Here is a 14,760-nt window from a genome sequence, read left to right on the forward strand (position 1 = left end):
CCCTTGTAGAGGACTGAGTAGGAAGTAGTCAGTGTTTTCAAAGGAGATGGTTTCTCATGACATCATTTCCTTTGTGTGGTGTTGTGTGTCAGTCACCTCTCAGTAACACTGGCTAATCCAGGAACATTGGATAATCACCAACTCTGTTATTATCAACCTAGAAAACACAGAATATACCATCTGTATGGTAACATCTCATGTGTGTGTGTGTGTGTGTGTGTGTGTGTGTGTGTGTGTGTGTGTGTGTGTGTGTGTGTGTGTGCGTGTGCGTGTGTGTGTGTCCATCACAATCCTCTTCATCTTTACTTCCTGGGCTCCATTAAGGCTTGTTGTCCAGATTATGTTGTAACATGATGTCAAATAAACCAATGAGATGGGTTGATGCACATACAATAGTTTTCCTCGCTGTATATCTTGACTGTCTTGTTGGTTTTGATTCCACCTCCCTTGTAGCCTCGTACGACCATCTTGATCTCATGAGTTTACATTCAGTTTCGCTACACGGATTGGCAAAACATGATGTGAACTCATGAGTTCAAGACTGTCCTATGATGTTGCTGTTTGAATGTTAAATGACGAGACAGAGGCATTGATGCGAGTAACCAGTCTTGTTCGGTACATGACAACACATCCCGGTATCTCAAGCACCCCGGTAAAACACAAGAGTTGCAGTAATGAACATTTACCAACAGATGGTATCACTGTGCCATCTTACACCCATAACAGCTGCCTCCCTTGTTCCAGAGAATAAAGAGATCTTTCATTTGTGGTGATTAAATACATGGACAGGAACAACAACACTCGCACACACTCGCACACACTCGCACACACTCGCACACACTCGCACACACTCGCACACACTCGCACACACTCGCACACACACACACACACACACACACACACACACACACACACACACACACACACACACACACACACACACACACACACACACACACACACACACACACACACACACACACACACACACACACACACACACACACACACACACACACACACACACACACACACACACAGAGAGAGAGAGAGGTTGGTGGCACCTTAATAGGGGAGAACGAGTTTGTGGTAATGCTGGGAGAGGAATCAGTGGAATGGTATCAAATACATCAATCACATGGTTTCCATGGTTTCCATGTGTTTGATTCCATTTGCTCCGTTCTGGCCATTATTATGAGCCGTCCTCCCCTCAGCAGCCTCCACTGACACACACACCCCCGCACATCTTTGTCACAGTAAATGACGTGTAGACCAGTACCTCTGGTCTCAGCAATGTAGCTAATTGCTGTTCTCTCAGGTAATGGGTGATAACACAAAGTCTACGTCCCTTGTGGGACCCTGTTTTCTATGTCGTGCACTACTTTTGACCATGGCCCACATAGGGCTTTGGTCATAAGTAGTGCACTAATAGGGAATAGGATGCCATTCCTACATGGCCAATGACTCACAACATTAAATCCCACTCACTCAGTCACTTCTCCCTGCTAGTTACAAACACCAACGCGAAGCAGACCTCTTCTGCCGAATCATCACTGTTTAATGGTAGTCACATGACTGTGTTCTATTGCCTTTAGAACATCATTGGAGCAGCACGAACAACACAACTGGGACATCTCATCACAGAGAGGAGGCAGTTGCCCCTGGACACTGATATAATGTACAGATAAGAAACTGTGGTGGGTAAACTGATCCTAGATCTGTGCCTATGGGCATATTCTACCAGGAGCCACTTGGGGTTTGGCCCGAGGCTGGAGGGATAGATGGGATGTTGAAGGATCTCTCAGGGGATTGATGGTGGATTTCTGACTGGTGACGTGGCCTTAACTGCAGGACAAACACTGCCAATCAACAACACTGTAATCATAATAAGCTGTTTTCTGTGACACATGAAATGATACATGTCCACAGATAGATTATTTCATTTACACTTAACAGGATGGGCCGTTTTAAAGATTCTCCAAACCCATGACGAGATTTAGAAAACAACTAAATGATGGGATAATAGGAAATATAACTATATGTACTATTTCATGTTGAAAGAAGAACAGTTTTGATGGTAGTTGTTCAGTTGGATGTAACAGCAGAGTCGAAACGGAAGTGTCTTGCTGTTCCACTGTCTGCCACAAGGTGTCAGCGTTATTCCACAGGAGAAATCACACTACAGTTGTTTCAATGCCGGCCTTCTATGGTGTGGAAAGCAGAGGAGGCTGGTGGGAAGAGGGCAGTGGCGGTTCTAGCTTGTATGCCCCCCCCTACCTCTGGCTTCCAGTGGGGAGACCTGAGGTCAACCTACCCCCCCCCTACCTCTGGCTTCCAGTGAGGAGACCTGAAGTCAACCTACCCACCCCCCCTACCTCTGGATTCCAGTGAGGAGACCTGAGGTCAACCTTCCCCCTCCCCCTACCTCTGGCTTCCAGTGAGGAGACCTGAGATCAACCTACCCCCTCCCCCTACCTCTGGCTTCCAGTGGGGAGACCTGAGGTCAACCTACCCCCTCCCCCTACCTCTTGCTTCCAGTGGGAGACCTGAGGTCAACCTACCCCCCTCCCCCTACCTCTGGCTTCCAGTGGGGAGACCTGAGGTCAACCTACCCCCTCCCCCTATCTCTGGCTTCCAGTGGGGAGACCTGAGGTCAACCTACCCCCTCCCCCTACCTCTGGCTTCCAGTGGGGAGACCTGAGGTCAACCTACCCCCTCCCCCTATCTCTGGCTTCCAGTGGGGAGACCTGAGGTCAACCTACCCTCCTCCCCTCTACCTCTGGCTTCCAGTGAGGAGACCTGAAGTCAACCTACCCACCCCCCTACCTCTGGATTCCAGTGAGGAGACCTGAGGTCAACCTACCCCCGTCCCCCCTACCTCTGGATTCCATTGGGGAGACCTGAGGTCAACAAACCCCCGTCCCACTCCCCATCTCATACTTCTGAGTTGGAGACCTTCCCAGTAGCCTGTCTAGCTCACAAGCTACAATCAGGGCACCAACTCCGACAAGGTTAATTGAGCCACAGTCCCACACGGTGACATGATATCATTGACGTGACGTGCAAATGAGCGATAGAAAACCAATTGTGCAAATGTCACCATTACGAATTTTAGTTGTGCGGGTGCCCTATGCCGCCCCTGGCAAGATGCCGTCCTGGGCGGCTGCCCATGTTGCCTGTACCTAAACCCGCCAGTGGGAAGAGCTATAGGAGGACGGGCTAATTGTAATGGCTGGAATATAATACACGGAACAGAATCAAATATGTTGTTTCTGTGTTTGATACTGTTCCATGTATTCCATCCCAGCCGTTACAATGAGCCTGCCCTTCTATAGCTCCTCCCACCAGCCTCCTCTGGAGTAAAGCATGTGAACATTAACCTACCTCATCTCACAGTCACAACCAACCTACATATGAGCACCGTCCTGGGAGGTGGTTAGTTAAGAGTTTGATTTATGTATTTTTTCTGTAACCCAGGGACCCAGGGACAGAGAGTGTGAAGACATGGGTGTGGGTGACCAACAGCAGGCTAGTGTTTGGCCTGTTAACCCACTTTATCAAAAGTCAACTAACCAAAGAAAAGCCACAGTTTTGAGGTCATTCTGAGTTGGTCTCCTCTCCTCCACTACTTCATTAGTGGCTGTGCTCCAGTCTGACACTAATATCTCCCATTGACACTAATACATGTATTGTGTTACTAGAGGTTATAGCTACCTATACTAAACAATGTCTCCCAAATATTTTTGTTGTTGTGGCTTTTGTTTAGAGCGCTCTATGCCAGAGTATTGTACCCCAGGGTAGATGTGACTCATTTATTTTTGATAAACTGGGTTAAATGGTTAGTTTATTGTACCCCAGGGTAGATATGGTTAGTTTATTGTACCCCAGGGTAGATATACCCAGTGTATTGTACCCCAGGGTAGATATGGTTAGTTTATTGTACCCCAGGGTAGATATACCCAGTGTATTGTACCCCAGGGTAGATATACCCAGTGTATTGTACCACAGGGTAGATATACCCAGTGTATTGTACCCCAGGGTAGATATGGTTAGTTTATTGTACCCCAGGGTAGATATACCCAGTGTATTGTACCCCAGGGTAGATATACCCAGTGTATTGTACCCCAGGGTAGAGCTGGCCAGTGTATTGTACCCCAGGGTAGAGGTGACCAGTGTATTGTACCCCAGGGTAGATATACCCAGTGTATTGTACCCCAGGGTAGATATGGTTAGTTTATTGTACCCCAAGGTAGCTATACCCAGTGTATTGTACCCCAGGGTAGAGCTGGCCAGTGTATTGTACCCCAGGGTAGAGGTGACCAGTGTATTGTACCCCAGGGTAGAGGTGACCAGTGTATTGTACCTCAGGGTAGATATGGTTAGTTTATTGTACCCCAGGGTAGATATACCCAGTGTATTGTACCCCAGGGTAGATATGGTTAGTTTATTGTACCCCAGGGTAGATATGGTTCGTTTATTGTACCCCAGGGTAGCTATACCCAGTGTATTGTACCCCAGGGTAGATATACCCAGTGTATTGTACCCCAGGGTAGTGCTGGCCAGTGTATTGTACCCCAGGGTAGAGGTGACCAGTGTATTGTACCCCAGGGTAGATATACCCAGTGTATTGTACCCCAGGGTAGATATGGTTAGTGTATTGTACCCCAGGGTAGATATGGTTAGTTTATTGTACCCCAGTGTAGATATGGGTAGTTTATTGTACCCCAGGGTAGATATACCCAGTGTATTGTACCCCAGGGTAGAGCTGGCCAGTGTATTGTACCCCAGGGTAGAGGTGACCAGTGTATTGTACCCCATGGTAGAGGTGACCAGTGTATTGTACCCCAGGGTAGATATGGTTAGTTTATTGTACCCCAGGGTAGAGGTGACCAGTGTATTGTACCCCAGGGTAGATATGGTTAGTTTATTGTACCCCAGTGTAGATATGGGTAGTTTATTGTACCCCAGGGTAGATATACCCAGTGTATTGTACCCCAGGGTAGATATACCCAGTGTATTGTACCCCAGGATAGATATACCCAGTGTATTGTACCCCAGGATAGATATACCCAGTGTATTGTTGTGATGTGTTGGTCAGTGAGCACATAGCCTGTCTTCTCTTGAGAGCCATGTCTGCCTACGGTGGCCTTTCTCAATAGCAAGGCTATGCTCGCTGAGTCTGAGTCACAGTGGTCAGGTATTCTGCCGCTGTGTACTCTCTGTGTAGGGCCAAATAGCATTCTAGTTTGCTCTGTTTTTTTGTTAATTCTTTCCAATGTGTCAAGTAATTATCTTTTTGTTTTCTCATGATTTGGTTGGGTCTAATTGTGCTGCTGTCCTGGGACTCTGTAGAGTGTGTGTGTGAACAGAGCCCCAGGACCAGCTTGCTTAGGGAAGGTTCATCTCTGTAGGTGATGGCTTTGTTGTGGAAGGTTTGGGAATCGCTTCCTTTTAGGTGGTTATAGAATTTAACAGCTCTTTTCTGGATTTTAATAATTAGTGGGTATCGGCCTAATTCTGCTCTGCATGCATTATTTGGTGTTCTACGTTGTACACGGAGGATATTTTTGCAGAATTCTGCGTGCAGTCTCAATTTGGTGTTTGTCCCATTTTGTGAAGTCTTGGTTGGTGAGCGGACCCCAGACCTCACAACCATAAAGGGCAATGGGCTCTATGACTGATTCAAGTATTTTTAGCCAGATCCTAATTGGTATGTTGAAATTTATGTTCCTTTTGATGGCATAGAATGCCCTTCTTGCCTTGTCTCTCAGATCGTTCACAGCTTTGTGGAAGTTACCTGTGGCGTTGATGTTTAGGCCAAGGTATGTATAGTTTTTTGTGTGCTCTAGGGCAACAGTGTCTAGATGGAATTTGTATTTGTGGTCCTGGTGACTGGACCTTTTTTGGAACACCATTATTTTGGTCTTACTGAGATTTACTGTCAGGGCCCAGGTCTGACAGAATCTGTGCATAAGATCTAGTTGCTGCTGTAGGCCCTCCTTGGTTGGTGACAGAAGTACCAGATCATCAGCAAACAGCAGACATTTGACTTCGGATTCTAGTAGGGTGAGGCCGGGTGCTGCAGACTTTTCTAGTGCCCGCGCCAGTTCGTTGATATATATGTTGAAGAGGGTGGGGCTTAAGCTGCATCCCTGTCTAACCCCACGACCCTGTGTGAAGAAATTTGTGTGTTTTTTGCCAATTTTAACCGCACACTTGTTGTTTGTGTACATGGATTTTATGATGTCGTATGTTTTACCCCCAACACCACTTTCCATCAGTTTGTATAGCAGACCCTCATGCCAAATTGAGTCGAAGGCTTTTTTGAAATCAACAAAGCATGAGAAGACTTTGCCTTTGTTTTGGTTTGTTTGGTTGTCAATTAGGGTGTGCAGGGTGAATACATGGTCTGTTGTACGGTAATTTGGTAAAAAGCCAATTTGACATTTGCTTAGTACATTGTTTTCATTGAGGAAGTGTACGAGTCTGCTGTTAATGATAATGCAGAGGATTTTCCCAAGGTTAGTGTTGACGCATATTCCACGTTAGTTATTGGGGTCAAATTTGTCTCCATTTTTGTGGATTGGGGTGATCAGTCCTTGGTTCCAAATATTGGGGAAGATGCCAGAGCTAAGGATGATGTTAAAGAGTTTTAGTATAGCCAATTGGAATTTGTTGTCTGTATATTTGATCATTTCATTGAGGATACCATCAACACCACAGGCCTTTTTGGGTTGGAGGGTTTTTATTTTGTCCTGTAACTCATTCAATGTAATTGGAGAGTCCAGTGGGTTCTGGTAGTCTTTAATAGTTGATTCTAAGATCTGTATTTGATCATGTATATGTTTTTGCTCTTTATTCTTTGTTATAGAACCAAAAAGATTGGAGAAGTGGTTTACCCATACATCTCCATTTTGGATAGATAATTCTTTGTGTTGTTGTTTGTTTAGGTTTTCCAATTTTCCCAGAAGTGGTTAGAGTCTATGGATTCTTCAATTACATTGAGCTGATTTCTGACATGCTGTTCCTTCTTTTTCCGTAGTGTATTTCTGTATTGTTTTAGTGATTCACCATAGTGAAGGCGTAGACTCAGGTTTTCCGGGTCTCTATGTTTTTGGTTGGACAGGTTTCTCAATTTCTTTTATAGATTTTTGAATTCTTCATCAAACCATTTGTCATTGTTGTTAATTTTCTTCGGTTTTCTATTTGAGATTTTTGGATTTGACATGTAGGCTGAGAGGTCAAATATACTGTTAAGATTTTCTACTGCTAAGTTTACACCTTCACTATTACAGTGGAACGTTTTACCCAGGAAATTGTCTAAAGGGGATTGAATTTGTTGTTGCCTAATTGTTTTTTGGTAGGTTTCTAAACTGCATTTCTTCCATCTATAGCATTTCTTAATGTTACTCAGTTCCTTTGGCTTTGATGCCTCATGATTGAGTATTGCTCTGTTTAAGTAGACTGTGATTTTGCTGTGGTCTGATAGGGGTGTCAGTGGGCTGACTGTGAACGCTCTGAGAGACTCTGGGTTGAGGTCAGTGATAAAGTCTACAGTACTACTGCCAAGAGATGAGCTATAGGTGTACCTACCATAGGAGTCCCCTCGAAGGCTACCATTGACTATGTACATACCCAGCGTGCGACAGAGCTGCAGGAGTTGTGACCCGTTTTTGTTGGTTATGTTGTCATAGTTGTGCCTAGGGGGGCATATGTGGGAGGGAATGCTGTCACCTCCAGGCAGGTGTTTGTCCCCTGTGTGCTGAGGGTGTCAGGTTCCTGTCCGGTTCTGGCATTTAGGTCGCCACAGACTAGTACATGTCCCTGGGCCTGGAAATGATTGATTTCCCCCTCCAGGGTGGAGAAGCTGTCTTCATTAAAATATGGCGATTCTAGTGGGGGGATATAGGTAGCACACAGGAGGACATTTTTCTCTGTTAGGATAATTTCCTTTTGAATTTCTAGCCAAATGTAAAATGTTCCTGTTTTGATTAATTTAATGGAGTGAGTTAGGTCTGCTCTATACCAAATTAGCATACCCCCTGAGTCCCTTCCCTGTTTCACACCTGGTAGTTTGGTGGAGGGGACTACCAGCTCTCTGTAACCTAGAGGGCAACCAGTGGGTCCGTCTCCTCTATACCAGGTTTCTTGCAGGATGACAATGTCTGTATTACCGATTTCTTTGGTGAAGTCCGGGTTTCTGCTCTTCAGGCCAAAGGCAGATGACCTCAGGCCTTGGATATTCCAGGATCATATAGTGAATGCTTTTTGTTCCATAGAGTGTCCAATGTTGTTGGTCGTGGTTTGGCCTCAGGCCAGTAAGTGTGAGCAGAGCCTGCATCTGGTACATGCCATTGGCTTGGGCTTGGGCGAGTGTGAGAGTGGGGGTTGGGACTGTTTGCCCGATCACTACCTGGGCATATGTGTGGCTTCCATGTTGAGGCCCTCTTTGCGGGGTGGGTTGCATGGGGTGGGCAGGAGTGGCATAGGTCTGATCTGAGGGGGCCTAAATGGGGTGTGGGCATGGTTGACGTGGGGGGTGTTGATTGGTTGGGGTGGGGGTGTGGATGTGTCTTGGTGTGCGGTGGTCTGGATGTAATTCCTCTTGGCGTGGGTCCTCTATGTGTAGGTCCAGGGGGGTGGGGTCCTGCAGGTCTGGGAGGGTGTCTCGCTGGTCTGGGTGGGGTGTCTCTCTGTCTCTCTCTGTCTCTCTCTCTCTCTCTCTCTCTCTCTCTCTCTCTCTCTCTCTCTCTCTCTCTCTCTCTCTCTCTCTCTCTCTCTCTCTCTCTCTCTCTCTCTCTCTCTCTCTCTCTCTCTCTCTCTCTCTCTCTCTCTCTCTCTCTCTCTCTCTCTCTCTCTCTCTCTCTCTCTCTCTCTCTCTCTCTCTGTATATCTATATATATATATATATATATATTCAACTCAATTCAATTCAAGGGCTTTATTGGCATGGGAAACATGTGTTAACATTGCCAAAGCAAGTGAGGTAGACAACATATAAAGTGAAAAACAACAAAAATTAACAGTAAACATCACACATACAGAAGTTTCAAAACAGTAAAGACATTACAAATGTCATATTATATATATATATATATACAGTGTTTTAACAATGTACAAATGGTTAAAGGACACAAGATAAAATAAATAAGCATAAATATGGGTTGTATTTACAATGGTGTTTGTTCTTCACTGGTTGCCCTTTTCTCTCTCTCTCTCTTTCTCTCTTTCTCTCTTTCTCTCTTTCTCTCTTTCTCTCTTTCTCTCTTTCTCTCTTTCTCTCTCGAGCGTCGGAGCCAGTGTAGTATGATTCAATCTTAGCCCTGTATTGACGCACTGTGGGGACAATGTCCTTGATGCACTTATTGATGAAGCCAGTGACTGATGTGGTGTATTCCTCAATGCCATTGGAAGAATCCCGGAACATGTTCCAGTCTGTGATGCAAAACAGTCCTGTAGTTTAGCATCTGCTTCATCTGACCACTTTTTTATAGACCGAGTCACTGGTGCTTCCTGCTTTCATTTTTGCTTGTAAGCAGGAATCAAGAGGATAGAGTTGTGATCAGATTTACCAAATGGGGGCGAGGGAGAGCTTTGTACGCGTCTCAGTGTGTGGAGTACAGGTGATCTAGAATTTGTTTCCCTCTGATTGCACATTTAACATGTTGATAGAAATTTGTTAGAACTAATTTAAGTTTCCCTTCATTAAAGTCTCCGGCCACTAGGAGCGCCGCCTTTGGGTGAGTGGTTTCCTGTTTGCTCATTTCCTTATACAGCTGACTGAGTGCAGTCTTAGTGCCAGCATCTGTCTGTGGTGGTAAATAAACAGACACGAAAAGTATAGCTGAGAACTCTCTAGGCAAGTAGTGTGGCCTGAAATTTATCACAATATACTCTACTTCAGGCGACTACCTGACATGATGACTCCTTGCTGTCCCCAGTCCACCTGGCCATGCTGCTGCTCCAGTTTCAACTGTTCTTCCTTACTATTATTCGACCATGCTGGTCATTTATGAACATTTGAACATCTTGGCCATGTTCTGTTATAATCTCCACCCGGCACAGCCAGAAGAGGACTGGCCACCCCACATATGCTCTCTCTAATTCTCTCTTTCTTTCTCTCTCTCGGAGGACCTGAGCCCAAGGACCGTGCCCCAGGACGACCTGACATGATGACTCCTTGCTGTCCCCAGTCCACCTGACTGTGCTGCTGCTCCAGTTTCAACTGTTCTGCCTTATTATTATTCGACCATGCTGGTCATTTATGAACATTTGAACATCTTGGCCATGTTCTGTTATAATCTCCACCAGAAGAGGACTGGCCACCCCACATAGCCTGGTTCCTCTCTAGGTTTCTTCCTAGGTTTTGGCCTTTCTAGGGAGTTTTTCCTAGCCACCGTGCTTCTACACCTGCATTGCTTGCTGTTTGGGGTTTTAGGCTGGGTTTCTGTACAGCACTTTGAGATATCAGCTGATGTACGAAGGGCTATATAAATTGATTTGATTTTATTTGATCAAAATCCAGAGACTTCCTTAGATTTCGTGCACCAGCTGTTGTTTACAAACATGCACAGACCCCCCCCCCCCCCCATTCGTTTTACTGGAGTGTGCTGTTCTATCTTGCCGGTGCAGCGTATATCCCGCTAGCTGAATATCCATGTCGTCATTCAGCCACGATTCTGTGAAATACAGGATATTACAGTTTTTGATGTCCCGTTGGTAGGATATTTGTGATCGTACCTCGTCTAGTTTATTGTCCAATGATTGCACGTTGGCGAGTAGTATTGACGGTAACGGCAGCTTTCCCACTCGTCTACTCCGCGTCCTCATGAGGCTTCCGGCTCTTTGTCCTCTGTACCTGCGTCGCTTCCTCTTTCAAATAACGGAGATGTTGACCCTGTGGGGTGTTTGGAGAATGTCCTGTGCGTCCTGCTTGTTGTAGAAAAATTATTTGTCTAATCCAAGGTGAGTGATCGCTGTCCTGATATCCAGAAGCTCTTTTTTGCTGTAAAATACAGTTGCAGAAACATTATGCACAAAATAAGTTATAAATAACGTGAAAAAAACACATGATAGCACAATTGGTTGGGCGCCCGTAAAACTGCTGCCATTTCCTCCGGCGCCATTTTTTATATAAAGTCCTTACTGCTGTTACTTTACCACACACAGCTCCATATCTCGTTAAGCCCTGTGTATAAATGTGTGGTTGATGACTGACCTCTCCTTACTATAGAGACAAAGGTTAGAGGTCAAGCACTTGCACTCTAGTGACAGCCAGTCAAACTCAGGTTCACTGCCCTTCCCACTATTCTATATACAAGACTGAGCTCTTTCAGTCTGACACAGTCTCCAGTTGGACCAAGGTTCAGATTAAGCTGAATATGGGACAGTTTCAGGAAGTTGACTCAGCCATCTTAGCTTTATGTGTTGGCTTGGCTGGATGCTTGAGGATTGCGTGACTGTGGTGTGGTGGAGAGATGGATGAGTGTACTGGTCTGTAGTGTAGCGTGTGCTGGTAGTCTGCTCTGCTGACAGAAATATGGCTGCCTCGTCTAATCCAGGATCAGTTCAGATACATTTCTAATCTATATCACACATCTGCAGCAGGTACCTATGTCAAGGGAGAGAGAGAGGGAGAGGGAGAGGGAGAGGGAGAGGGAGAGGGAGAGGGAGAGGGAGAGGGAGAGGGAGGGGGGGGGGGAGAGGGAGAGGGAGAGGGAGAGGGGGAGAGGGGGGGAGAGAGAGAGAGAGAGAGAGAGAGAGAGAGAGAGAGAGAGAGAGAGAGAGTCAGTTAGGGAGGGGGAGAGAGGGTTAGAGAGAAGCACTTTCCTATTTTTTTTCAGTCACTAACTACATTTGACAAGTGGCCAGACCAGGCTGTCACAATAACATCTCTATAGGTTGTATGAAACTGTCACCAGAGAGATGGCATGTCAACACACTTCATCCTATGAAAGTCAGATCTTGTTTTATCTGCGGTCCACTTAGTCCTTTTTATTGATATAAAAGGTGCTGTGACTGTTACGGGTAATTACCCTCTTGGCCCCTACAGGCCCCTATAGGCCCTCAAGGGCCCCGTCCAGAGCCTATATGACTGGGGCTCTGACGGACAGGAAGTGGAGTAATGCCCATTGGGGGCAAAAAGGCCACATGCCCCCTCAGATTTGTCCAGTTTTTTTTTTCATTTTTCAGATGTTAAATTAATATCTAAACTTCATTTTTAAGACTATGCTTTATCATTATTTTTTATAAAAGGTCTGTCAGTGGTATTTTGCAGAGGGGGCTCACTGACTGGGCCAGACAAAGAGAAAAGAAACAGAGAAATATAGTTTCAAAACTGTTCTTGTTAATAAATATATATACAGTACCAAAGCTGTCTTCAAGGCAAAGGGTGGCTACTTTAAAGAATCTCAAATATATAATATATATATATAATACATTTTTATATGTTTAACACTTTTTTTGGTTAATACATGATTGCATATCTGTTATTTCATAGTTTTGATGTCTTCACTATAGACAGTATCCTCAGTGGAGGAGGAGAGAGTGAGTGTCGAGTGACACTATTTGATTTGATTATAGCTGCCGCTGATGGGCAGGACTCAGGAGGATTGTTTGTAAAGTCATTTGTTTGAGCTGTGTAGCCTATTGATTCCTTATTGATGAATAAATTAAACAAAAATGTTTTGTTGTTTCTCTGTAATACTAGCCTCCTAGCAATTTTATGAAGTTAGCTTTAGCTAGTCAGCTAGCGGTTCCAATCTCCTAACCTCGTAATTAGCTACCAAGCCATTTCAGGTTATAAATGAAGTTAGAGTAGCTTGTCTAACTATTTTAGCTGGCACGACCTCACTAATGCTCTTGTGGCTGTTCGGAAGCAACTCCCCGCAGCAAGGTTAACTACTTTTTCAAAGTTTAGTGAAATAAACAATATTATTCTTAAGGGTAGCTTAACTTCTTCCAGGGTGAAGTAATTGGTAGCTTGGTAAACTATACAGTATATTTCAGAGTATCTTTCCCAATAGTGGCATGTATTGAGGATGTTATGATACCATGTACTGTACAGTGATGTGGATGTACTATCCTAGACATGTAAGTGCAGTATATTGAGATGTGTGCCTGCCAACAGTCAGAACGACACCCTCATTCAAATGAACAGGGAAAGAGGTATGCTTAGATGACCATTGTAGATGTTCTTATGGTTCATTCAAATGAACAGGGAAAGAGGTATGCTTAGATGACCATTGCAGATGTTCTTATGGTTCATTCAAATGAACAGGGAAAGAGGTATGCTTAGATGACCATTGTAGATGTTCTTATGGTTCATTCAAATGAACAGGGAAAGAGGTATGCTTAGATGACCATTGTAGATGTTCTTATGGTTCATTCAAATGAACAGGGAAAGAGGTATGCTTAGATGACCATTGTAGATGTTCTTATGGTTCATTAAAATGAACAGGGAAAGAGGTATGCTTAGATGACCATTGTAGATGTTCTTATGGTTCATTCAAATGAACAGGGAAAGAGGTATGCTTAGATGACCATTGCAGATGTTCTTATGTTTATATCTCTAGATTGCAGGAAAAAACTGTTTTGGGTTTTTGAAAAACTGCCGACAGGTATAGGTCATTAATATAGGCCATATTGAGGTTACTTCCAGAACCAGGAGACAGAAGACATGACTGCTGAGGTGAGCTGGATGACACAGAGCCTTCAGAATGTATTCACACGCCTAGATTATTGTTCACATTATGTTGTTACAGCCTGAAATTATAATTGATTAAATTGTGATTTTGTGTCACTGATCTACACACTATACCCCAGAATGTCAGTGTTTTTAGGAATGTTTACAAATTAATACAAAATTAAAAGCTTCAATTAGTCAATAACTATTCAACCCTTTTGTTATAACAAGCCTAAATATATTCAGGAGTAAAACAAGTGCTTCACAAGTCACATAATAAGTTGCATGGACTCACTCTGTGTGCAATAATAGTGTTTAACATGATTTAGAAATTACTACCCCATCTCTGTACCCCACACATACAATTATCGGTCCCTCAGTCGAGCAGTGAATTTCAAACACAAATTCAACCACAAAGACCAGGGAGGTTTTCCAATGATTCGTAAAGAAGTGCATGTATTGGTAGATGGGTGAAAAAATAAAGCAGACATTGAATATCTCTTTGCGCATGGTGCAGTTATTAATGACACTTTGGAAGGTGTATCAATACAGTCACTGCTGAGGTAAAGGCACCCATCCTAACTCAGTTACCGGAGAGGAAGGAAACCACTCAAGGATCTCACCATGAGGCAAATGTGTGTGTGTGTGTGTGTGTGTGTGTTTGTGTTTGTGTGCATGTGTGTATCCTCTAGGAAAACACCTTGTTTTGACCTGAGAAGAGCATTATATAATCTTTAGACTGGAGCATTAACCATGGCCTCCTGATAATGGTCTGTGGTCCACTGTCAGTCACTCAGCCTGTTTCAACATGCTGCTGGTGGTTCACTGTCAGTCAGACAGACAGTGCCTCTCTGGTCAGTCTCAGTAGTGTTGTACTAGCTAGCTGTGTGGACAGAATGGGGGTGGAGGGGCAGACACCTACGGCTACTGGCTAGTGGTTATAGTCTCTGAATGTATTATGGTGTAATTGTCACGACGTCTGCCGAGGTCGGCCCCTCTCCTTGTTCGGTGGTCGGCGCTACCGATCTTCTAGCCATCACTGATCCATTTTTCATTTTCCATTGGTTTTGTCTTCC

Source organism: Oncorhynchus gorbuscha, unplaced genomic scaffold (assembly GCF_021184085.1).
Source record: "Oncorhynchus gorbuscha isolate QuinsamMale2020 ecotype Even-year unplaced genomic scaffold, OgorEven_v1.0 Un_scaffold_1041, whole genome shotgun sequence".
Classification (NCBI taxonomy): Eukaryota; Metazoa; Chordata; class Actinopteri; order Salmoniformes; family Salmonidae; genus Oncorhynchus; species Oncorhynchus gorbuscha.